The following is a 24,430-nucleotide window of genomic DNA, read 5'->3' on the forward strand; positions in this document are numbered from 1 at the left end:
AAAGAGCTGCAAAAATCCATTCAGTGAGAGACATCGTAAAGACAAAAGCTCCCTGTGTGATGGAGTCGGGGGCCATGCTGTGGTGGAGAGTGGGGTCAGCTAAGGAGAGGGGGAGCCTGCCCAGTTCCTGGTTTTGCGCTTGTGGCCGATGGTGAGGGAAACTCGGAAACTCACGTCCCCATGTGATACAGTTAAACCCCTTAAGGTGCAAGGGTCAGAGCCGGGGTGGGACTGTGATTCACTGCAGGAGAAAGGATAAGAGGATCTCCTTGGACAAGGACACTCAGCGCTTGACATGTGGAGGGGCTTGTCAGCATCGGGAGGCCAGAGCTCCCACTGTTGTGAGGCTCCCACAGGGTAGCCTGCTGTCTGGGGGAGATGGTTTTAGGGAAGGGCCACATTGGTGGGAGGGATGGTTCGTCCTTGACCTGGGATCCAGTAGCCGGTCACCAGAGCCCTGCTAGGTGAGTGCACTGGCGAGACTTCTAAAACATCTCCACAGGGACGCCTGGGTAGCTCAGTCGGTTAAGCGTCCAGCTCCTGGTTTCAGCTCAGGTCATGATCTCAGGGTCGTGGGATCGAGCCCCACATCGAGTTCCACGCTCGGCACGGAGTCGGCTTGAGATTCTGGCTCTCCCTCTTCCCCTCCCCCTGCTCGTGTGCGTGTTTTCTCTCTCTCTCTCAAATAAATAAAATCGTAGAAAAAAATAAAACCTCTCCACAGGTGACACACTGTATCTTCATTGCTCTGTTTCAAGAGGAAAAGACCCCTGTTGAATTTGGTATTGTCCTGTAGAAAGGAAAGTGAGGCTCCCGAATGCTTTTTTCATCAGTGGCAAAGTTGACTGGTTTTAAGGGGCTGCCGGGTCACTCTGTTTGGGGCGGGGTCCTGGTCTTGCCACACTCTGTGTGGCCACGGACCCTCCACTTCGCTCTTCTGAGCCTCGGTTTCTTTATCTGTCAAGCAGAGTTAATCAAAGTACCTGACTCAGAAGGTTGTTGACTTAAATGGGGGTTTGTTTAAAGTGAGTACCCCAACGGGAGAATCCTGCTTCAGCAGAACTGACTGTGGTGAGCTACTTACCATCTATTCACTCTTCTGTAAGCGGACATTTACCGAGCATCCTCCGTATACCGGGCACCGTCTAGTTCCGTGCTTTGCAACATAGTAGCCATTAGCTATACTCGGTGTGTGGCTCTTTAAATTTACATACATTAAAACTAAATAAGATAGGCAATTCAGTTCCTCAAGTGCCTGGCCATATTTCAAGTGCTCAAAGTTCACACGTGGCTGGCTGGTTGCTTCCATATTGGACGGTGCCTCACAGAACATATCCATCATTACAGAAAGTTCTAGTGGATGGTGCTCATCTCCAGGCTGGGGATTCAGTGCTATGAACATAGCACACTCATTTATGATTGATCTAAGTATGGATTATTTATTTTTTTTTAAAGATTTTATTTATTTAGGGGTGCCTGGGTGGCTCAGTCGGTTAAGCGTCTGCCTTCAGCTCAGGTCATGATCCCAGGGTCCTGGGATCGAGTCTCACATCAGGCTCCCTGCTCAGTGGGGAGTCTGCTTCTCCCTCTCCTCTGCCTGCTGCTCCCCTGCCTGTGCTTGCTCTTTCTCAAATAAATAAATCTTTTTAAAAAAAGAAAAAAAGATTTTATTTATTTATTTATTTAGAGAGTATACAAGCAGGGGGAAGAGGCAGAGGGAAAAGGAGAGAATCCTCAAGCAGATTTCCTGCTGAGTCCCAAGCCCTATGCAGGGCTCGATCCCAGGACCCTGAGGTCATGACCTGAGCTGAAACCAAGGGTTGGACGCTTAACCGACTGAACTACCCAGGCACCCCTAGACATGAATTCTTGAGACATTCAAACCTTTGGGTGCATTTTCTTTCTCCCAGGAATGGGATGATAGTCTGCACAGTATGGGTAATCACTCTCATGAGTAATTAGTAGAAGCTTAATAAGGTATGGGCATGACCTTCTCTATTTATTAGTAAGGACTCAAACAAGGAGATATGCTGTCTGTGGAAAGGCTCTTGAAATCCCCATTAGCAGTTGGCAGTGTGTAAGCAGGTAAATGATACCCCTGCCCACCTGGGGGGTCATCACAGGTACTTTGGGCAGCAGATGGCACCGATGAGGCTGGAGTGAGGCCAGGGCAAGAATGCAAGCTTGGCTCCCAACAGACGCTTCCTTAGCCCTCCCAGCAACCTTGGGAGGTTTTCCCTCCTTTTGGCCGTTGTAGAGCTCAGAGCAGAGAGAAGCACAGGAGGGTAGGAGAGAAGGGACTCGAAGCAGGCATCTTAATCCCACAAGAATGTAGAACCCTCGCAGCCAGTTCCTGACTGCCGGCTTTGGGGAAGAACCCTGACTTCACAGGTTGCTTTCTCTTCTCCTTCCAACCTACTGGGGGAGATGGGGTTTCCGGCTGAATTTCCTCCTCTCTCCACTCCCCCCGTCCTTCCCTGCATCCAAGGGGAAAGGTTGAAGGAATACTAATGCATGAAGCCTCAACAAATAGGTAATTCCGATTTTCTAATTATTATTGGGGTTCCCCCCCTTCGAGTCCATTCACTTTGTGAAAGCAATACCCATGTGTGTGAGCATTGCCTGGGGGCACTGGGACTGGGGAAGTTCCAGCTAACTGGAGCCGGGGGAGGGGTGAGAGGTGAGTGTGCCTTGGTGAGGACGTGGGGCGTGCATGCCCAGTGCGCCTCCCACAAAACGGCGCTTGCCTGAAGTCAAGGGCAAGGTAGGGATTTGAGATGACTTGTTCCCGAAATTTGTCATCGGCAGCCCTTCTTATCTCCCACATGAATATGAATAATCAAAAGTGGACGGTGGAAAATGAGATTCATTCCCCTGCTCTGTCTCTTCCCCTTTTCCAACAGAGCTGGGGCCCCCAAGGAGGAAAAAGCAGCAGGAATAAACAGGGGAAAAAAATAATAAAATAATGCCGCGTGGTTCTATTTATCTAAACTTCTGCTCCTTCTAACACCACCCACGTGGGACATTTGTTTACACGGCACGGTGCCGCTCTCAGAGAGTCCTGGGGGACAGGGTTAGAGCCCTCAGGGACGTCGCCCGTCTGACTTAATATGCACAGCCGTTCACATCCATGGCACAGAGGCTGCCTGGCTTTCCCCAGAAGGCTCAGGGGTTACCTCTGTGCTGCTTTGTCTGTGGAACTGAGACGTGGCTGCTTGTGCTTACCCAACGCAGCCGGCCTGCAAAGGTGATTCCATGGGGGACGAGCCCTGAGCAGCTGACACTGGCTTTTCTCCTTTCCACCCCTGCAGCCCAGTCAGGATGATACTGCCAGGTGCGCTTGTCACCTCCAGATGCCAGGGAAGCCAGTGGGATCGCCTCGGCTACGTCCTCTGACAGCAGTTCCCTGCTTGGGTGTGCGCTTTCAAACTGGTTCAGCATTTGTATTCACCATCCATTTGTTGGGTGCCTACAATGTGTATAGAGGTATTCTAGACCATGGGGGTGAGAAGAGGGCAGAGATGTGTAAGACAGGGTATCTACTATGAAAGAGCTTATAATCTATCCAGAACCTACCCACCACTTTTTTCCTCTTAAATAGGGATAGGAACGTTTGTTTGTTTGTTTGTAGTAAGCTCCATTCCCAGCATGGAACCCAGTGTGGGGCTCGAACTCACCACCCTGAGATCAATACCTGAGCTGAGATCAAGAGTCCGATGCTTGACTCACTGAACCACCCAGGTGCCCCAGTACCCATCACTTTTGAAATGGGAAGAGGACCTGACATTTTATCAAGCACTCACTGCAGACCAGGTCCAGAGTTAGGCACAGTACGGTGTCCTCTCATTCCCACCTCACAACCAGCCTTCAAGGTGGACAGTTACCAGCTCCGTCTTACAAGTGAGAGGTTAAATACCTCATAGCATTTATTATTTTTTTCTTTTTTTCAAGATTTTTTTATTTATTCATGAGAGAGAGAGCGAGCATGCATGAGCAGGGGAGGGGCAGAGGGGGAGAAAGAAGCAGGCTCCCCGCTGGGTAGGGAGCCCGATGCGGGGCTCGATCCCAGGACCCCAGGATCATGACCTGAGCCACCCAGGCTCCCCCAACATGCCATTGATTCTAAGGCACGTTTTTTCCACCCTTCAACAGCTACGATATAGGTATGTCTTACAGTCGCTGGTCTGTCCTAGTTTAATTGTCAGAGGCTTTCTTTCTTGGTAGTGAGTAAAATCACCGTCGCTGTCTGCAGTGGTGTTCGGCCTTCTGTGATGCACTTTTTGGGTCCGCTCAGCTGAGGGGTGGGATCAGAACTGGACAGAGGTTTGCCAGGCTCGGAAGCCTGAGTGTTTGCCAGCACGGCGGGCTGCACAGTCTCTGGTCCGTGTACACAGAGGCTGCATGAGTCCCACGGACAAGACACAAAACAGGGGACAAGAGGGCTAAATTGGAGTTCCCGTCTTATTGCATAAGCTGAGGAGGCAATAGCAGGAAGAACTGTGCACTGAAAGATCGAGGACATACTCTCGAATGGTCTCCCCTTCTCTATGGATCATAACTCATTGTTAGAGCCAGCGATAAATGGCACCCTGTTGGCTTGGATAAGATTAAGACAAGACTGGTGTATTTTTCCATTTGTTCTGGTTGCTCTGGGCGGAGGGTGGTATTTTAACCTGCACACGCCTGCTAGGGATGTGACCAGTGGTCGCAGACACGGGGTCCTCTTTCCTGTCCTGGAGAACCACGGTAGGAGACACAAGCTGACTCCCTCCCCCACACACTGGTTTCTGGGACGTCCCCGAGCAACGGCCTGGGTGTGTTTATTATTATTGTCCCAGTACCCTACGGTCACCACCCCCAGGTATGCGGCCAGCTCTGTGTCATTCCACGGCTGACCTGGATTCAGAAAGCGGCACTGGGGACCACAGGGGGAGGAACAGCCAACACCATGGCCCGTTTTGCACACCTTGGACTTGATCTGTGCAGCCCCCACGCACTCCAGCAAATCTGGTCCCGTGATGGGCTTTGACGAAGTCATTTTCCCGAGCAGGTTCTGTGAAAAGCAGAGAGGCAGGAGGGAGACAGGCTGGGTGATTTGCGTGGCTACGTCGAGTAGCAGAAAGGAAACACTCCTGGTGGGCAGAACACCGTGACAGGCCTTGCAGGGACCCAGCTCCTGAGGCCCGAGGGAAACCGAGTCTCGGGGGAGTGAAGCGGCTTGTTGATGTTCACATGGCTAATCGAACCCCAGTCTCCAGAGAGTGTTCCATTTAGCTTATCAGGTATTTACTCATTTGGGACCCGAGTTTCTCCAACAGTGAGTAAAATGGGAGGTTGACTTCTGGGAAGCTCTCCTAAGGAAATAACCTCAAATAATAACCATGCAGAAACCCGTACGCACACAGTAGTGTTTAGTGAAGCATTATTTGTGTTACTGAGACATTGGAAACAAACCTAAATCCACAGCAGGGAAACAGGGAAGTACGGCAAATACAGCTGATTAAATACTAAATAGACTTTGAAATTATGTATGGGAAGACTGCAGCATTATGGAGATTTTTTATGAAAAGGATCAAGAAAAAAGATACAGAAATATTTCTATATCATGATGGTGGCCTGTTGAAAGCACACACACGTACACATGCATCCAGAAAATGGAAGTCTGGTAGATAGTAAGCCAAAATCCTAATGCTGGTTCTTATGGGCTTGTGGGATTATTTTAAAAATCTGATCTTAATGGAAAAAATAAATTTATTTTTTAAAAAAAGAGACAATAGCACAGGGGAAAATCATTTGGTCGGAGTGACTCTCCAATTCTTATATCCTGCGAGCCTTTGAATCTGGGACAGCTGTCCCCAGGCACGTGCAGACATTTGTGGTAAAGCAAAAATTAGTTCAGCCTTGGCCAAAGGGAAAAAGCTGGCTTCTAGGAAGGGGAAGCGGATATAGAAAGGTCGAGGAGCTCTGCTGTTTTGCAGGGGGAGTGACTGGATATGACTCTGAATCCGGGGAGAAGCCATAGCCTCCTGGTTATAGGGTAATTGATTTATAATTCTCACCCTATACACCAAAAACCCAAACACGGCTGGAAAGGGCTGCTGCCGTCCCATTTCCCTCTGCTTTCTGAACCTGCCCCCAGGGTGGCCAGTGAAGCTCTTGTTGACTTCAGGCTTCCTCAAGGATGTAGGAGCCGTGCCGCTGCTATGTTGGTAGCTCCCCTTTGCTTTGCGGGACGTTTTCTTTTGAGCTAAACCTGTGCTGGGACGCTGTTTCAGAGCCCTTGTGCAGGAACTTCTTTCTGGGCAGCAGGGGATGGTGGTATGGTGCCGCCAAAGGGCTGTTGGCCTGGGAGCCTAGACAGGTGGTTCTTGTGCCGACACTATAACTCATTAGCTGTGTGACCTTGGACAAGTGACCTCACCTCTTAGACTTTCGTTTCCTCAACTATAAAATTCAGGTGCTACAGTCAGTTTAGAAGAGTCCCTCCAGTTAGTTCCCAGCTTGTCTGGCTACTCCGGTGACTCACTGTAAAAGCTTGGCACTTACTGGCCCAAGTGATTTGGTTTGCTTAAATATTTTTAAGCATTGTTCTATTACTATTGCTGCCAGATAGTTGATTAGCTTGACTTTTTTTTTTTTCTACTCTATTATTACACAAGCACACATAGCTCTCCTTTATACCAGGAAGCAGTTTTCCCTTTATCTGCAAGGGAGGAGATGCATTTTGGGGGCAAACTGGCATGACTGGTATGGGTTAAGGGGAAGGCTGCTTGCCACCTGTGTGTGTGTGCCTGCTAATGTGCCTTGTGCCCTTGATGGTGTGTGTGGTTTTTTGGTTTTTTTTTTTCCTGTTAATGTCACTGCTGAGAACACATCTGTATGAGCAGCTGCTGCTGCCGGCTATCAAGCTGGTGATCCTGTGGGGTTCAGGATAATTCTGGGCACAAATTTATCGGCACAGTGTGCGTTAGGAGTTAGCTTTCACTGCAGTGCCTCATTAAGCAGATTGTGCTCCGTGGCACTAAGGAAAGATAAGAGTTTTGCCCAAAAAGGACTATTGCATTGTCAGCAGCAGGAGGGATATTCCTGTCAAAGGGATTTTCGTTTCCGCCAACTCCGGGCCAGAAATTATCCTGGGGACAGTTCGCAGGAGGCCAAAGGGAGGGGGATGATAGAGAATGCCACCTTTAACACTTGAGTGACTGGTGGGTGTCCACATCAGGTCCCCCCAAGACGAGCCCCTCTGCGTGTCGTTACCCTTAGAGCACGTGACGGGAACTGAACTTTGGGGGAGCCTGTTGTTACTGATCGTAACACTGGCAGAGGAATGAGAGGACCAGGTCAGCATAAAGATAAGACCCAGAGGGAGTCTTGAAGGGAAATACTGTTTATTTCCTAACCCAGATGAGGGAATCCATGCCATATGGCAACAGTGCTAAGAAGACATGGTAATAGCATCGTCTTGTACCTGTCACAGGAGCTACGTAAACAGAGATCAGGGACAAGTGCATCACGAAGGAGCCAGTGGGGGTAAGATCTGTGTTGGCGTGGACGTTTTTAGGTCACCCTAGACCTGAGGGGGTGGGGGTGGCTCGTGGCTTTCCCAGCACTAATTTTACCCTTGGCTTCAGTGTTTGACAGTCATTATAAATGGGGAGGATTCCTGGGATCCAACCTAAACTGAGTGTTCTTTGAATTCAGAGAGAATCCTGTCGGTTCTTCTTTGCAAAGAAGGACACGTGGTGTCACGACAACGTCCTTTTCGTCAGCTGGGTGTTGGATGACCCAGGTTTCATTTTAAATTTGCTGATCATGCATATGGATCTTTTTTCTCTTTTGTTAACGTTTCAGGGACACAGGAAACTCTGGTGGGGTCCTGTTCCTGATATTAACTCACTCTGTGGCCTGACCCAGTCTCTTGACTTTGCTGTCTCAATTCCTCTTATAAAATGAGGGGTGCATTCATGGTGGTTCTCAAACTTGGCTGCACATTAGGAGCCCCTACCCCTGGGAAGGTTTTGAACTTCCTGATGCCCATCCCCTCCCCCCAGCTGTACCCCAGACCAACTCCATCAGTCTCTGAGGATAGTAACTCAGCATTTGTATCTTTTAATGCTCCTCACAGTTAAGGAGGTTTGTTTAAAACAGTGCTTCTCAAACTTTGATGTGCTAGAGCTTACCCAAGCATCCTGTTAAAATGCAGATTCTGAATCCATGGTCTGGGGTGGGCTCTGAGATTCTGCATTTCTAACACGTTTCTGGGGTATGTTGATGCCACTGGCTCACGGACCAGGCTTTGAGTCACAAGGTTTAGGATCTAAATATTAACCACAGTACAAGGCACAATAATCTGTGAAAATATAGCACAAACAATATGGTCCTGAAAAGGGCACAGCAGAAGTAGCAATTATTCTAACAGAGGAAATCAGGGGTGTTGCACAGAGGGGGTGGTATTTGAGAGAACCTTGAACAGCTTTCTTTGGATGGAATAGAAGTGTGTATTAGGGAAAGTTCTGTTTCTCAGAGAAACAGGACCAATGAGGGGTGTGTGTATAAAGAGAGAGAGAGAGATTTATTTTAAATTGTTTTATGCAGTGGTGGATGCTGATACATCTGAAATCTGCAGGGCAGGACAGCAGGCTGGAGATCCCGGGAAGGGTTGATGTTGCAGTTCAAGTTAAAAGGCCAGTCTGCTGGTGAAATTCCCTCTTTAGGGGAGATTAGTCTTTTTCTATTAAGACCTTCAACTGATTAGATGAGGCTCACCCACATCATGGAGCATAATCTGCTTTACTCAGAGTCAGCTGATTTAAATGTTAATCTCACCTAAAAAAAATGCTTTCACAGAAATATCCAGAATCATGTTTGACCAAGTAGCTGGGTAGCATGGCCTAGCCAAAGTGACACATAAAATCAACAGGGAAAATCGGGTCGGGAGGAAAGCCCATATGTAATTCTATGGAACATACTCTGCCTCACTGTCTTGTGATTTGAGTCATGAGGAAGAGGGGAAGACGAATGGGGGCAAAGGCTTTCAAATATCTGTAGACCAGGATCACACCGTAGTGAGAGGGCCTGACGTTCTCTGACTTGGACCCAGAGGAGGGAATACAGTTTACATTGGGGCCCAGAGGATATATAACTATAAATGCATAGCTGTACATAATGTGTGCATGCGTATCAACAAAATTGCATAAAACCAAGCAGTTTTTCTGACCTGGCGTGACCCGTATTTCATTGGTAAATGATGCACTATGATATTTTCTATTGTCTTCTATTTTGTTACGAAGACGGAAAGCTGGCTCTGTCCCACTGAACCGATTTCATGATGCTTAACGGGTGGATACCTGCAGGGAAAATGAGACCCAGGCCCTGGTGGGGTGGAAAGAGCTTGGAGAGTCTTGTGATCCGAAGCCTCGCTGTCCTGTCACTTTCTGCGGTGATGGGAATGTGCCGTTCTGCACCATCCAGCACTGGCCCCGTGTGTCTCTTGAGCATGTGAGACGAGGCCAGGCAAATGAGGAAGTGACTTTTTTGTTTTATTCCATTGTTAATGATTGAAATGTAAGTAGCTGCATCTGGCTCGTGGCTCCCGAGGTGGGCAGCACAGACCTGGGGTACCGCCCTGCCTCTAACTGGATGGCAGTGAGCCCCTCCCTCCCCCCACCCCCTGCCCCACACCCCCAGGCATCTCCACCCAGGGAGGCTGGACTCTGGGATTACCGCAGCTGCCTGCTAGCTCCACCTTTCTGGAAAGCCAGGCTGAAGGCTGACCTGGGGCTTGCATTAATTGAGTTGCCCTGGGCTGTGTTACAGATAACGGCGCTCTGCATTTTTAAATGCTCCTTAAGAAACCCTTCCCTTCCCTTCCCTTACAGTTGCTGAACTGCTCACTCATGTGGCTTGACGGTTTGAAAAGAGAGATGCTTTCTGCTTAATGAACTCTTCACGGCCCTTCACAGACTTGCCGAGCTCTGTGGATGGGCCTAGGCAACCGAACTCAAGGTGCTTTGCTTCTCCCCCTCCCCCCCAGACAGCTGTACTGGCTGGAGGAGGAGGACGGGGGAATTTGGGTGCAAAGGTTCACCGTCAGGGTGGGCTTGGGTTATTTTCGTTGTGTGTGGCTCACAGAGCTAGTGATTATGTTCGAGGAGGACAGAATTTGTTTAAATTCTAGGAGCTGGAATTCCCAAAAACCCATGATTTCACTGACCTCAAGGCCTGGCTGGGAAAATTAAGGGATCCAGCAAAGGGTGGGAGAAGAGGTGATTCCCCCCCGTCCCCCCCTCCCCCCCCCCAAAAGTTCCAGTAATAAGAGGCAGCCTTGACTGAGGATGGGTTGGGCAGGGCACGTGATAGCCCGTTTTACTTTTCGGAAGGTGATTTCCTTTCCCAGGCCCTTGCCGTTGACAGGACTGGAGGTGAGCTGGGTGAGAAGCTCACAGCCTGTGGATTTGTGCCGAGCCCAGATGCAATTGGAGATGTTCTTCCAAAGCATTTTGACTCTGATGGAAGGGGTTAAAAGAGGGACAGAAATTCTAGGAAGGGCCCTACTTCAGGACATTCAGAAACTGGGAACAAAATATCCAACCCCCCTGTTGGAATTAAGTGGCCCCAGGTTGCTGGGAGCATTTAAATCTTGTTTCTTTCTTGTTTAGTCTGTGTGTGTATAAGCCCCCAGGCTTTTGTCTGGTCCCTGAGCCAGGGCCACCGCGGAAGGAGGACGATGCCTGGGTTCAGAGGGGATGGGAGACGTCTGCCCCCAACCCCCTCCCCCCCGCCCAGCCCTGCGCAGAGGCTTGTCACTGTCAGCTCCCACAGCTCCGATTCGTCGGGGTTGGCTTATGAGCCAGAGAAGCCTCCCCCCCACCCCCCTGCCTCGTCTTTCCACCCACGTCAGCTCACACCTTCCAGCCTCCAGAGCAGGGCGGTACCCCTCGGCCCCCACATGGCCCGTTTCTCCTTCACCAGCTGCTTCCTGCCAGCTGCATCTGTGAGGGGCGTGCTGTTGTTTTCCCCTTCATCTGAGATGCATGGGGTGTGCTCTCTCCCCCACCGTGAATTCCCTCTCTCTGACTTCCCAGGGAAAGAAGGCTCCTTCTCCATCACTCCACCTGGCCCCAGAGTCAGATCTTCCCCGAAAACACAGCAGCCAGGCCCAGCCTCCACCGAGAAAGCCAGCGGGCGGAGGACTGGCCTTCCCACAGCTCGGAGCGATGCCAGCGTGTGTCTCCTGTACCATCTGTGTGTACCCAGGCTGGTGTGATGAGTCACCCGTACACGCCCGGGACACAGCAGGCCCCCCTCCGCTCGTCAGCTCAGAGCCAGCACCGTGACTGAGTAGCCCTAACGGTTGCTTCAGCTTCTGACTCTGCCGGTTCCCAGCTGTGTAACCTTGGGCAAGTTACTTAACCTCTCTGTGTTTCTATCTGTAAATGAAGATAACTCACTTCCTCAGAGTGTAGTGGTAAGAATTAAGCGAGATGCCTGGCACATGACAGAAATTTGTACTTTTAACAGAAGGGGTTGCATTTATGTGTGGGGGATCTGGCATAGCTCATCTCCGGGGCTGTCGCGGAGCCATTTCTACGTTGGGAAATCAAAAGTAGACATCATACAGAAACAGCAGAACTGGAGCACCTGGCTGGCTCAGTCGGTGGAGCGTGCGACTCTTGATCTCAGGGTTGTGAGTTCGAGCCCCACGTTGGGCGTAGAGATGCCATAAAAGAAAATCTTAAAAAAAAAATAAAAAGAAACCCAAAAACCAGAGCAAAACAAAAACTGTCCCAATCAAAATTGAAACCTGCCATTTAGCCTCTCACACTACCTCGGGCTGCCTCTCCACTTCAAGCATGACAAGCGCAAAGCGATGTGCTGTGCCCCGGGGTATGTGTGACTCATTGTGCGCCTTTGACGTCCTTGTCACCCACAGACTCAGGCGTCCTTGGTGCCCATCCCCTCAAGAGGTGGAAAACGAAAGCTAAGGCAGATTCTGGTGCTGGCCAGAGGGGTGATCGGTTCCCTTCCTCTCACCTTGCACAACTCTCCATTGGAGCCCGCGGCCTCTGGGGAGGCCCACCGGAATTACTGAGGGCGGCCTCCACAACGGCTCAGCCGAGGTTTATTTCGAGTCTGTTAGAAGCAAAGCGAGTGGGGGTCCTGCCCTCAAGGAGTCCCCAGCCCCCTTGTACCAAGTGAGAGGCTGTGCTAGTCTGGGAGGGCAGGGGGCCAGGGTGTCAGGGCCCGGAGGGGAGCCTTACAGAAGCCCTGACATTTGAGCGAAGCTTGAGCGGGGGGGCAGCTTTCCCGGCGAGCGAGCAGCACGAGCTCATGGGCATGGTGTGTCCAGGGAAGGGGCCTGGGGGGACCTGGGTTAGGCTGGTGTGCGGAGCGACGGTCGGCAGCGAAGCTGGAGATACAGAACGGCACTGATCCACGGAGCAGGGTGGCCTCCAGGCGGCGGGGTTTGGAAGAGCCGTGGGCAGCAGCGCGGGAGGGCCTGGGGGTGCTGGGCACCAGAGGGAGGGAGGCCAGCTAGGGGGTGGGACTCGCTGTGGTCCTGAGCAGGATGGCACTGGAATAAACACAGATAGTGGGAGGGTGGACCGGCAGACAGCAGGAATGGCAGATGGAGGGAGAGGGCAGGGGAGAGGCTGAGGGAGGGATGAGCTTCCTCCCATGGGGTGTGGGACTACTGTGTGTGTCACCGAGGGACGAGCACACAACGTAAGAGTTGTGCCAGTGATCTAGAGCTGCTGCCACGTCTCTCCCAAGCAGTGGCTGAATATATTAGCAGCAAAAGAACCAGTAACAATCATTTCTTTTGCTCACCAACTTAGAGGTTGATTGGGCTCCCCTAGATGGTTCTCGCTCGGGGTCCTTCATGCTGTTGTAGTCCGATGGTGGACGGGCCTGGGGTCTTCTCGAAAGTTCCTCCTACACCTGTCAGGTACCTGGGCAGGGAAGACAGGATCAACTGGGGCAGGGGGCCTGGAACAGCTGGGGCTCCTCGGCTCCCACTGCCTTCTCTCATCTCTCCCTGTGAGATTTTAGGGCTGGACTTCTTGCCAGTGTGAGTGTCCCAGAAACCGGCAGATGCTACTACGTGCTTTTTCGAACCCAGGCTTAGAAGTCCTGCCGTCACTCAGTCTCACTCTGTTCATTGAGGCTGTGACAAAGGCCCTGGGCTCAAGGCGCAGGGACATAGATCACCCCGCTCGATGGGAGGGGCATCGAGGAATTTGGGGAGGTGTTCCCAACCTCCCACCACCAGTGTATGATTAAATGTAACCGAGGTGGTTTTTAGAGAGAGTAAAGTAGTGGTATCACCCTGTTGGGGGCATTGAGTGTGTACGGGAACTGAATCCACCTATCACAGAAGGAGGTGGGGAGAGGGACCTGCAAATGGGAGATGTAGGAATATCCTGCAGGGATGTGAGGCTCTCTGGCAGGCTCAGCTGTTGTCCGAACTTGATTGTTATTTTCTTTTAAGGAGCAAACTGTTTGGACTCCACGTCTGAGTGCAGAGGAAAGGGGGTTTCGTGGGACCATTGCTGACAAAGATGGGATGAGGTGGGCTTGTCCTGGGGTCCCTGATGGAGGGAAGTAGGAACAAACAGAGGACTGAGTGCTCCCCAGAGTCCACACAGGCTGGAGCGGAGAAGCGTGTAGAACTGCTTCTGTGCGTGGGAAGGCCGTGTTAGGGCCTGTTGACCTTGTAGCAAGCGTGAGCTGCAGTGTTGGCAGAAGGGCCCTGAGTGACAGAAGGGCGCTGGAGGTACCTAGACAGTAATAGGACGGCACGATGAAGGCGCCAGCCATGGGCTCATTTCTCTGTGCCCAGTGGTGCTAAAATACAGTAACTCTTAATAATAGTAATAATAGCTTCCTCTGCTTGATAGAAATAATACTTCTATAATGCAGTCTCACAAAACAGGGGCTTAACCAACAGAAATGTATTGTCTCCCCGGCCTGGAGGCCTCAAGCCCCAAGTCAAGGTGTCCTCAGTGTTGGTACCATCCGAGGGCTGCAGGAGCCTCTGTGCCGTGCCCTTCTCCTGCTTCTTGGGGTGTCTGGCAGTCTACATGTTCTTGGGCTTGTAGATGCATCATCCCTGTTGGGCCTTCCTTTCCACATGACGTTCTCCCCATGCGTGTGTGTGTCCAAATTTCTCCTTTTTATAGGAACACCAGTCACATTAGATTAGGGCCCACTTTCCCTTGCCTTACCTCGAGCATCTGCAAAGACTCTTTTAAAATCAGGTTAACTCTGAGGTTCTGGGGTTTAGGACTTCAGCATCTTTTGAGGAGACAAAATTTGACTCATAACAGTTGGTGAAGATGGGACAAAAATCTCTGGATCCTTCCTGCATGTCCCTGTCTTCATCTGTCCATCTTGCTTTCGATGAACGAAACACTGGTCTAATCTGTTGGTTACTGCACGAGCTGTCCTTCGGGCTTTTCTTCTCCCTACCCCATATCACTTCTTAGAAGAAACCACATCAGAAATGCCCCCTCGTCTTCCTCTAAATTCACTTCTTTTGCTTAAGGAGCAATGGGATCTTTTTCTGGCTGCCTTAGTGACGACAGCTAGGACAGTACTACCCCCACAAAACAGTTTCCTATCATCTCATTTTGATCCTTGCAATAACCCTATGACGCAGGTATTAGTACCATTTTATAAAGGAAGACAGTTGGGCCCAGAGAGTTCAGATCACTTGCTGAAGGTCACACAGCTAATGGGGAGGGTCTGGGACCGTAGTCAAGATCAGTGTGACTGCCCCACCCAGCAGACTGCCTTACGAGTTCAGTGGGGAGCATTATTCATTAGAAGAGTTTGGAAATGGTTTATTAGATGATAAATAATACAAAGAAAGTATAAAAAGTCTGGATGAGGAAAACAGGGCCAAGGGACTAGGAAACAATCAATTAGACTTGTATTTTAATTGTCCTTAGTTTCTTTTGGGTGAGCCAGGATCTCTAGGCTTGTGGGATGGGATAGACTGGGGGAAAGAGTGGAATCCTTTTGAACCACTGATCCCAGTCTGAGCTCCAGGAATTGTATCTGGAACTTCTGCTGTTGCCTGGGTGGAAGGCACTTCTTGGTTTCAATCAAAGGTTGTCGCCAAAGTAGCCCAAGCAAATGATTTAAGAGCATTGAGAACAGAGCCAATGAAATCTCCATGTTCATTTTTCTTGCGAGAAGATGCTGGCAGCTACTTCCCAAGAATGTAAGTTATAGAGTCCAGCTTAAAACTCTATGAAGGATGTCTTGCTTACTCTGAATCACGACCAGCTGCAGAAATGTGTTACAGATGGTTGCTAACACTTAGTGGGCTCCCCACCAATAATTAATAATCAGGAACCTGGCATAGAAGCTTCGAGTACAGTGTCATCCAGACCCAGCCCCATCGTTCCCTGGGCGTAGGATTTGTTCTCTGTACCGGTTCTGAGGGCCCCGAGCTGGGGACGGACAAGAAACGCATTTCGTGTTGGGCTCTCTGCTGGAGGCTGACTTATTAATCATTATCCCCACACATTTCCTGACCACCTGCTGTCTGTAGGGCAGAGTTCTACAGGCTGTCGAACTTTCTAGAGACCGTTCCTCCATTTTAGGCTCTGGAAAATTACAGCAAGTCCAGGTCACCTCAAATCCCTGGCAGGTGCTCATTTTGCACCTGGCAAGTCTGCCTTGGGGTGCACAGGACGGAGCATGTCCGGGAAGTCTAAGCTCCTCTTTCCCACTTTCCACATCGGGCATGTGTGTCTCTGCCTCTTTGCCTCAAATTTATGATACAAAGCCCCGTCTCTGATTTTCCCATGTGGGCCAGTAAGCCACCCATTAGTCATGGGTGCAGAGAGGGGTGGGAAGGTGCCCCTGCCTGGTGCTCCCCAGGCCCCTCTGCCCAGGGTCCCCAGGGTGGGGGAGGGGCATAGTTTAGCCCCTTCTGCAGGGGCCGTGCCCTGTGCTTGAGGTCTCTTGTTCTTATTTCAAGAATGCATGGGAACTCTTCATTCTCCTTGATAATGGTCCTGTGAGTGTGCGAACAGGAAAAGTTTCATCCCCAGGAGTGCCTGGCGTGGAGGGGAGGGCGCAGGTCTGTGAGGCTCGAGGAGGCTGTATGTCACGTTCGAATGCTTGGTTGCATTGATGTCTGCAGTTAGAGAGCCATTGAGATCTGTCTGTAAATTCTATAGATCCTTGTTTTTTTTCTGGAAAGGATTAGAGGTGGGTGCCACTGGTAATTTAAAAATGAACTTGTATTTAATGGATCAAGGAGAGTGGAATACACCGGATCTGTCATGACACTGTAGTTCATTTTTCTTTTTTTTTAACGCGAAACCCATCTGTAAGAACCCTCAGTTTCTCTTGACCCCCTGGAACTTCCTTAGTGGTGCCCGTTTGCCTTCAGTTCCAGACCTCACCCCGTCAGTCTGTCAACCTTTGGGGAGACAGAGGGAGGATTTTCTCTTTAGAGTCACACACGTCCACCTCTCCAGTATTTCTACCACCAAATTCAGACCCGAGATGAGGGGGCTTTCCCCCTCACGGTAGCCTCCTTGCCTAGAACCATTCTCCATGGCTTCTGTGAGCCCAGGGCTGGCTTCCCTCTCGGGAAACAAAACCCCTGAAGGGTGTCTGGAATTACCAAGGTGATTTAGTGATAGGGACTCCTGAAAGCAGTAACCCTGAGTGTAAAACTCCGTCCCAATCGGGTCGGAAACCTGACCCACCGCGCACCGCTCTGGAGGTGTAGCTGCCCGCTGCCAATCGCGTGCTTTCTGCCTAGGTGCTCGCAGGGACAGGAGCCTGGGGGTGGTGGGGCGTGTGCGCAGAGCCCCTGGGTGACAGGCACATGAGCAGGGAGATTTGGATCAGACGGCCTCAGATGACTAAACCCTCAACTCTAGCGGGAGCCGTAGCATCAGATGGTATAAAATCTCATCCTGATGCCTTAATAATCTCTGTGAGGTTTCTCATAGCGGGGCAGCCAGAGGTTTGCTGGGACAGCCGAATGATGAAGCTAAGGTCCTGGGGTCTGAAGTAACCCCCCCATCAGCCCCCCCAGCCACACACACACCTCCCTAACTCCTACTCTGGTATCCCACGTGGGGCCACTTCTGTCTCCTGCTGGCAGCCCACAGAAGGGGTAGAAAGCACTGGCTTCAGTCCCTGGCCATCAGCTCTCGTTTCTGAGTCATGAGCAGCCCCTGGTCTGTGGGAGGTGGAGAATGCCAGCACTGGAGAGGGGGGTTTCTGCTTCATGGGCGATGCGTGTGAGAACACACGTGCACTTGGGACTTGTGCCGTTGCTCATTCTAAGGAGCTCGTGGGCGGCATGGAAATGTGTCTTCTCTTGGTTTCTTCTTGGTTGGTTTTAAACGCAGCAGTCACCGAAAGGCCAGGAGGTAGGATTTGGCAATGCGCCCATGAGAGACAGGCTCCTTGGTGCCCTGGAACTCTTGCTGTCATTCCACTAAGCCACCTCGGCCTTGCTGGTTCCAGCAGATTTCTTTTAGCAGCTTGATGCTTGCCTTAACAAAATACCTCCAGCTGCGTGACTTCGACAACAGAAATTAATTTCTCAGAGTTCTGGAGGCCAGAAGGCTGAAATCCAAGTGTCGGGACAATCCCTTCCAGGCCTCTCCCTGAGCTGCTGGGGGTGTTTGTCATTCCTTGGCTTGTAGAAGCATCCCTCTGTCTCTGTCTTCACGTTCGGGAGTGTTCTCCGTGTGTGTGTGTGTGTGTGTGTGTCTGTTATAAGGACCCCAGTTCCCCCATTTTAACTTGATCATCTGCAGACGTCTTTGCTAAATAAAGTCACATTCGCAGGTACTGGGGGCTGGGACTTCATCTTTTGTGGAGGGTTGGCAGTGGGGAGACACAATTTAACCCATAAGATTTGGGTAAAAGAGAAAAATCTCTTTAGCTTATGTGGGGGGCCCTGGAGGCACAAGTTGTGGGGTCTGAGGGCCTGGTCGAAAGCTGCCACTTATTAGCAGTGTATCTTTAGGTACGTTACCTGCCGTGCTCCCGTATCAGTAAAATGGGCAAATTAAAAAAAAAAATGGTTGAAAGGAACAAATGAGTAACATGTAAAGTTCTTTAACCACTTGGCATATCGTCGCTCTCACTAAATGTAAGCTGCTACACTGCTCTCTCTACCATTTGACTTGTGTTTAAAGTTCTGAGGACCTCCTATGACAAAGGATGCTTTACAAAGTTGCACTGAAAGGAGTCAGGGTGTTGCCACCTGGATTTCTACATGAGTACATCTTCAGATGATTCTGTAATTGTCCCCTCTAGGGAATCTGCAAGGATCCATTGTGTTTTGAATGCCAAAAAGAAAATTTACCTTCGAAACTAGATTTATGCATTTAACAAACATTTATTCAAGGCTTGCAGTGCAAGGAACACTTCCCTGGGTGCTAAGGTGAATTTGAAAACGACTAAGATAGTATCTCTGTGTTTTAAAGGAGCTCGTGGCCTAGTGTGAGACACAGACCTAATCAATGTAATCGTGGGTGGTAGCAGGCATTGTGCAAAGTGCTGCCCCAGATTAACCCCTGTCGTCCTCAGAGTAATCCAGCAAGATAGACACAGGGCCACGGTCCCTAAACCTCAATTCTGAGTGCACAAAAAAACCCAAAAGGCAAAACCCAACCCGAAACAAAACACAAATAAAACCAAAAAACCAAAACACCCAAACCGAAGTGTGAAAATTGAATTTTTTCCTTTGGTTTTGTGTAAACTCATTTGATCACAGAACCTAAGCTGGACTGATGGGAGATAATTTATGGTTTGATTTTTCTCCTCCACATTATGGGAATGCTCCACGCTATTCTCTGTAGAGAAAAATGCTGGGGGTGATATGTAACATCTAGTAAATGCACCGTATTATCTTTCTGAAACCTGGGAGTCCTAACTTGCATCTGGCCCCAGAGATTTTGGAAAAGGGATGGTGGGCCCACATAATTAGATGTTTTACCGACAAGAATCACTGAGGTCTGGAGGAGTTGAACCGCGTGCTCAGGTCTCAAATCTTCAAAGGGATGGCGTTGGCTTCCAGAGTCAGCCTTCTTGGTCCAGGGCCCCAAGCTGGAGGGTCCGCGCTGGAGAAGTGCCGGGGGCAGGCCGACCTCTTATCTGCCCTCTTCCCTGTTGGATGCCATCCTCAGCCCTCGCCTCTTTAGGCTCCTTTAGGCTCCTTTAATCTGGAACATTTCCACAGGTCTTCTTTGTCCTAAAGAGTGAAGCAGTGAACTCTGCAAGCTTGGGGCGGCCAGCCCTGCTGGTATTCGTTAGGTCTGTTTTGCTTGGAGGTCCTAGAAACCAGCCCCAGGAGTAGACAGAAAGGGTTTGGGGTGGGTAGGGGAGGGATGATTAGGGTCCGGGTATCTTCTGGAGCCGCAGACAGAGCTGGGGCTTAGCCTTAGGAAGGATCAGAGGCAGGGGTGCAGGGAACTAGGGCGTGTTCTCTCTGTCTTTGTCTGGGCTTCTCTGTTGGACCACTGACCTTTTGTTTCCCAGTCCACGTGTCAGAAAACAGCCACGACCACCAAAACCTGGCTCTGTAACTCCTCAATTTAAGAGAGTAGCCAGACTCATCTAGAATCTCTTCACCCTAATCCAAATTCTGTGTCTGCTTCCCTTCTGCATGTGAGAATGAAGAAGTGGGGCAGGAATGGAGTTCTGGTTCTAGAAAACACAGCGTGCAGGTGCCCTCCCTCCATTGGTGGCTTAGATCAGCATCCCTCGTCTTTCTGACCTCAGCCTAGTATCTGTACGTCTTTGGAGTGAACATTACCTTGACCTTGGTTCTTACTGCTTAGGTCTGTTGTCTTTTGTTCCCTTTTCGGACTGGCGTTCCTGCTGCCCTGGGATGATGGTGCAACGCATTGGCCTGGGGCCATAGCAAGCTGCTTGGCCTTTGGCTGCCCCTGCCCCCAGGCTACGGGCTTCATGTTGGTGGGCCCCTGGAGCCACGATCCCACTACCAGCGTGACAACTATTTGAAGGGCTTTACTGATGACCCAGTATTTATCAAGACACACTGGACTTGACCCTGCATACTCCATGACCTCTTCATGACCACTCTTCCCTGACCTCCGCTTGGTCCAGTCACAGAGCCAGCCTGCTCCCTGGCCTCAGGCCTCTAGGTTGCTGGTCTGTTCCCTCCTCCCAGGTCTGGAGGTCATGACTGAGGGCCATAGATGAGGGCCAGGTTGGTGTCAGGGGCCAGGAGAGTCTGGCAGAAGAAAAGGGGCTTTCAAGTCCAGATTTCTTCTGGGAAAATCACTCAACCTTGCTCTGGGTCTCTTTCCACCTCCGTGTCCTGCAGGGAGTGAACCAGATGTTCTTTCAGGGGTCTTTTGGTTCTGAGAAATTTCCGTGATGTCCATTAGGGACTCCAGCAGGAGTTGTCAAGCGTGTACCAAGAATGAGCATCACAGCTGATGGAAAGGATGTCATCTGTATCAAACTGGGCCAGCCCCAAGTGGGAGCCTCTCAAACGTCAAAGCGTGGCAGGTCACCTTACCGGGCACCATCCCGAGGCAGCTGCGGTCTGGGATGCACATACTTTGGCCTGAGTCTTGGTTTACTTGTTGCACAGGCCCAAGAGTGTTAGCCTGAGAAAGGCTGGCTCACGCGGTTGACCCTTGGCTGACGTCTGGGAGCTTAACTGTAAATAGTTCCCTACACTGATGTAAAACTTTCCCTAAGTGATAAGCACGGCTCACTGTGCCTAAACTATCAGTACAAACAGTATGGTTGATATCGAACGCTTGCTTTCCTTCTGCAAGTCCGGAATTTGGGTAGAAATTCCAGGCAGAAAGTGCCTAGTTGACCAGCCCTCCAATAAAAACCCTGGACATGTAGTCTCTCCTGGGCTTCCCTGGCAGACAGCACTGCACACCTGTGGTCACTGGGGGCCGCTGGAGGAATTAAGCCTATCCTGTGTGACTCCACCAGAAAAGGAGTCTTGACAACTTGTGCCTGGTTCCCCCAGACTTTGTCCCGGGAGCCTTTTCCCTTTGCTGTTCTGGCTTCCTCTTCTTTCGCTGTGATCAGTCACAGCCTTGGGTATAACGAACTGTATGCGGAGTCCTGTGAATCCTCCTCCCAGGCTTGGGCGTGGTCTTGGGGACTCTGGTTGCTCGTGGACTTTGGAGTGCCCGAGAGCACGTCAAGATAAACCCCACACCCCTGTGTGGTTTCCCGCTGCTAATCCACGGCAGAGAGGGTCAGGGTTCTGCTGCCCATTCAAAGAGGAGCTTTGGTGTCGTTAACATTGCTTCTCGAGCGCAAATGTCCTCACCAGCCCCACATAGAATCCAGATGTGGCACCCTCCACGGAGAGACCAGGTCCTTTGTGGTCCACGTGTAAAAAATCAGCAAGGAACTCTTGGCTCAGCTTGGCATTTCCAGAACACAGAGGGCATTTTCTGAAAGAGTTTGGCCGGCATGCCTTCTCATCAGGGCAACTCTGGCGGCATCTTTCAGGATTCTTTATCAGATGAGGTTATAGATTTCTCCAGACCCAAGTAGGAAAGCCAGGTAGTCTTATGTAAGTTAGAGGGGAAAAAATGTCGGAGGAAAATCATTTGAGAAGACATGCAAGGAAGGGCTTAACCTTAGCCTGTTTAGACCATTTCCATGAACTTTAATAAGAAACCACATGCTTTAGGAAAGTGTTCTGTTTGGAAACAAGTTCTGTGCTGGGAAGGTAGTCTTGCACCCTTACTAGCAGGAACTGAGTCTATACGTAGTGGAGAGTGTGAACTCCGTGCTTGGCTGTCAGATCTTTTATGGACCACGAGAACTCAAACCATAGTGTTTGAATCTCTACGCAGCTCTCTTTTCCGCTTGCCGCCGGCCTGCATTTCCCGGGTGGTTCAGTGTTTGCTCTCCAGGGGCTGAAGATCGCTCTTCGCACTCCAGCATTTAACATCAGCCCCTGCATTGGAGGGGCTTTGGCTCTGTCTCTGGAGCCGGGGCATCAAGAACAGAGCATCTTCCCAGGTGTTGCTGGAACCCCGCCCACTGGGTAGCTAGAAGCATGACCCTCAGAGGCCGTTCTGAGAGTCTGTATGTTTAGTGGCTTGAGACACTGACTTTACCAGAGCACGGCTTAAGCACGTTTTTCTGTATCCTTGGGAGAGTGGAGACAAGGCATCAAATCTCACACAGAGGCGCTGCAGACGACATGCACGGAGTGGGTAGATAGGCTGCCCCTCTTGGCATTGGTGAAGAAGTCTGAGTGTTGCCATGGCATTTGGAAACTTTCATTTTCTTTTTGAAATTGTTCAGAGATCCCTGTTTGGTGGAAGACTGATCAGAGCACCCTTATGTGGGGCTAAAATGACAAAATGACAAAAAAAGGAAACTGTCAGCCAGCCCCTTTTGTCAAGTGCTTCCTTTGTGCAGACAACTCACGGTGCCAACTGCCTTATGGGGGTGGAGGAGACACTTGAGAGTAGGGGCTTCTAGAACTTTCCTTCAGACAGAATGAGGAGGCAACACCACAGCTCCACCATCGCCTGGAAAAAATGACTGAGGGGTGCTTGCAAAGCAAAAAGGGAAATTAATGGAAAATACCCGCCTACAGTGAGCGTTCCCTGTCTACATATAGGATGGGTTGTAGCCAGAGTCAAGTGTGGCCAATTACACACGTTATTAAGAAAGAGGTTTTTGAAGGAACCATGACTGCTGGACATTAATCCGGAATGCTCTCCTTTTCCCAGCAGGTCAACTTGCTCTCCTTCTTTCTTCCCTGCCTGTGTTCAGCATACACACACCAGGGACTTGGAGTCATTCTACGTGTCTCCCCTGGCCCCTTATCTCCCCAAATCTTACCCACCACAGCACCTTTTACCCCCTCCAGTCCCCATTGCTGCCAGCGCTCCCCCAGTTCAGGCCCTCAGCATTCTCTCTTCCAGCTTATGATTGGGAAAGAATTTCAAGAATGAAAATAACGCAAAGAACTCTCATCTACCCTTTACGCAGATCCACCTGCTGTTAAGGTCTCATCCCTGTTGCACGGGTGCTGGTATCTGCTCTCCCCATGCACGTGCATGCACACACACACACCCCTCTAATCTTTTTCTCAGCGTGTGAGGGTGAGTTGCATACATCATGGCCCCTAACTCCTAAAAACTTCCACGTGTGTTTCCTAAGAAGAGGGGTGTGCTGTTACATCATCCTGAGGCCGTTACCAACTGCAGTGAATTAACCCTCAAGGCAACGTCTTCCTGCAATCTCCCTTCCACGTTCCCGCTTTGCCACTTGACCCCATAATGTCTGCTCTAGCGCTTCCCCGCCTCGCCACAGGCTCCAGTCCGTGTCATGCCTTGCTTGACACATGCGTTACTTGTCGTGTCTCATTAGGCTCCTTTAATCTGGAACGTCTGCAAGTTTCTCTTTGTCTCTTATGACATTCGCATTTTGGAAGGATACAGTTCCTTTTTCTTTCTCTTTTCAGAAAAGAGACTGTCCCTCTGTTTGGGTCTGTCAGAGTTTCTTCATAGTTAAATTCAGATTATATACATTCTCGGCTGGATCCCATGTAGAAATGCACGATCCCTGTGCCCAGCATCGCTGGTGAGTCATTCTGACCACCCTGTTCAGGCATTCCCAATTTCTCCTCTGTCCATTACTATTTTGGGCATTGCAACTAATAAGCAATCCGTGGGGGAGACTCTTTAGGGTTACGTTCGGTCCGCCTTCACAGTTTCCCCCTCGATTTAGTGTTCCCCGATGGTGTGTCTTTTGTTATGATGGCTGCAAAATGATTTGCCAATTCTAGCCTCACTGTAATCTTTTAACAGCCTCCTCGTGGGCCTTCCTGCCTCTATTCTTTCCTATCTACTCCGTGTCTGTTCAGAGGAGGTTCTCATTCTGCGACCCCCCCACCCCCATGCCTAAGTGCTTCCTTCCACTGGCTCTTCTCACTCTTGGCATAAACCTCAAACCCTCCTTGGCCTGCATCTCTTCATCTTTTACCTGCCACCCTGCTTGCCTTGTCCTCTGTTCTCTAGGAGCATTTAGCTTGTGACGATGCCTCACGTGTATGTTGCGTTATAGCTCAGTGCCCTTCACTTTCTTGACCAGAATGCCTTTGTCCTGATGACTTTGACGGGCCAAACTCCTCTCCGTGTCTGTTCAGAGGAGGTTCTCATTCTGCGACCCCCCCACCCCCATGCCTAAGTGCTTCCTTCCACTGGCTCTTCTCACTCTTGGCATAAACCTCAAACCCTCCTTGGCCTGCATCTCTTCATCTTTTACCTGCCACCCTGCTTGCCTTGTCCTCTGTTCTCTAGGAGCATTTAGCTTGTGACGATGCCTCACGTGTATGTTGCGTTATAGCTCAGTGCCCTTCACTTTCTTGACCAGAATGCCTTTGTCCTGATGACTTTGACGGGCAAACTCC

The 24,430-nt window shown here is 50.4% G+C and overlaps 1 protein-coding gene across 2 annotated transcripts in view; it reads left to right on the plus strand.

Annotated features, from left to right (window-relative positions):
* Positions 1-24,430, plus strand: part of GFOD1 (glucose-fructose oxidoreductase domain containing 1) — a 107,528-nt gene that overhangs the window by 12,530 nt on the left and 70,568 nt on the right. The window lies entirely within an intron of this gene.

Source organism: Ailuropoda melanoleuca, chromosome 5 (genome assembly GCF_002007445.2).
Source record: "Ailuropoda melanoleuca isolate Jingjing chromosome 5, ASM200744v2, whole genome shotgun sequence".
Lineage (NCBI taxonomy): Eukaryota > Metazoa > Chordata > Mammalia > Carnivora > Ursidae > Ailuropoda > Ailuropoda melanoleuca.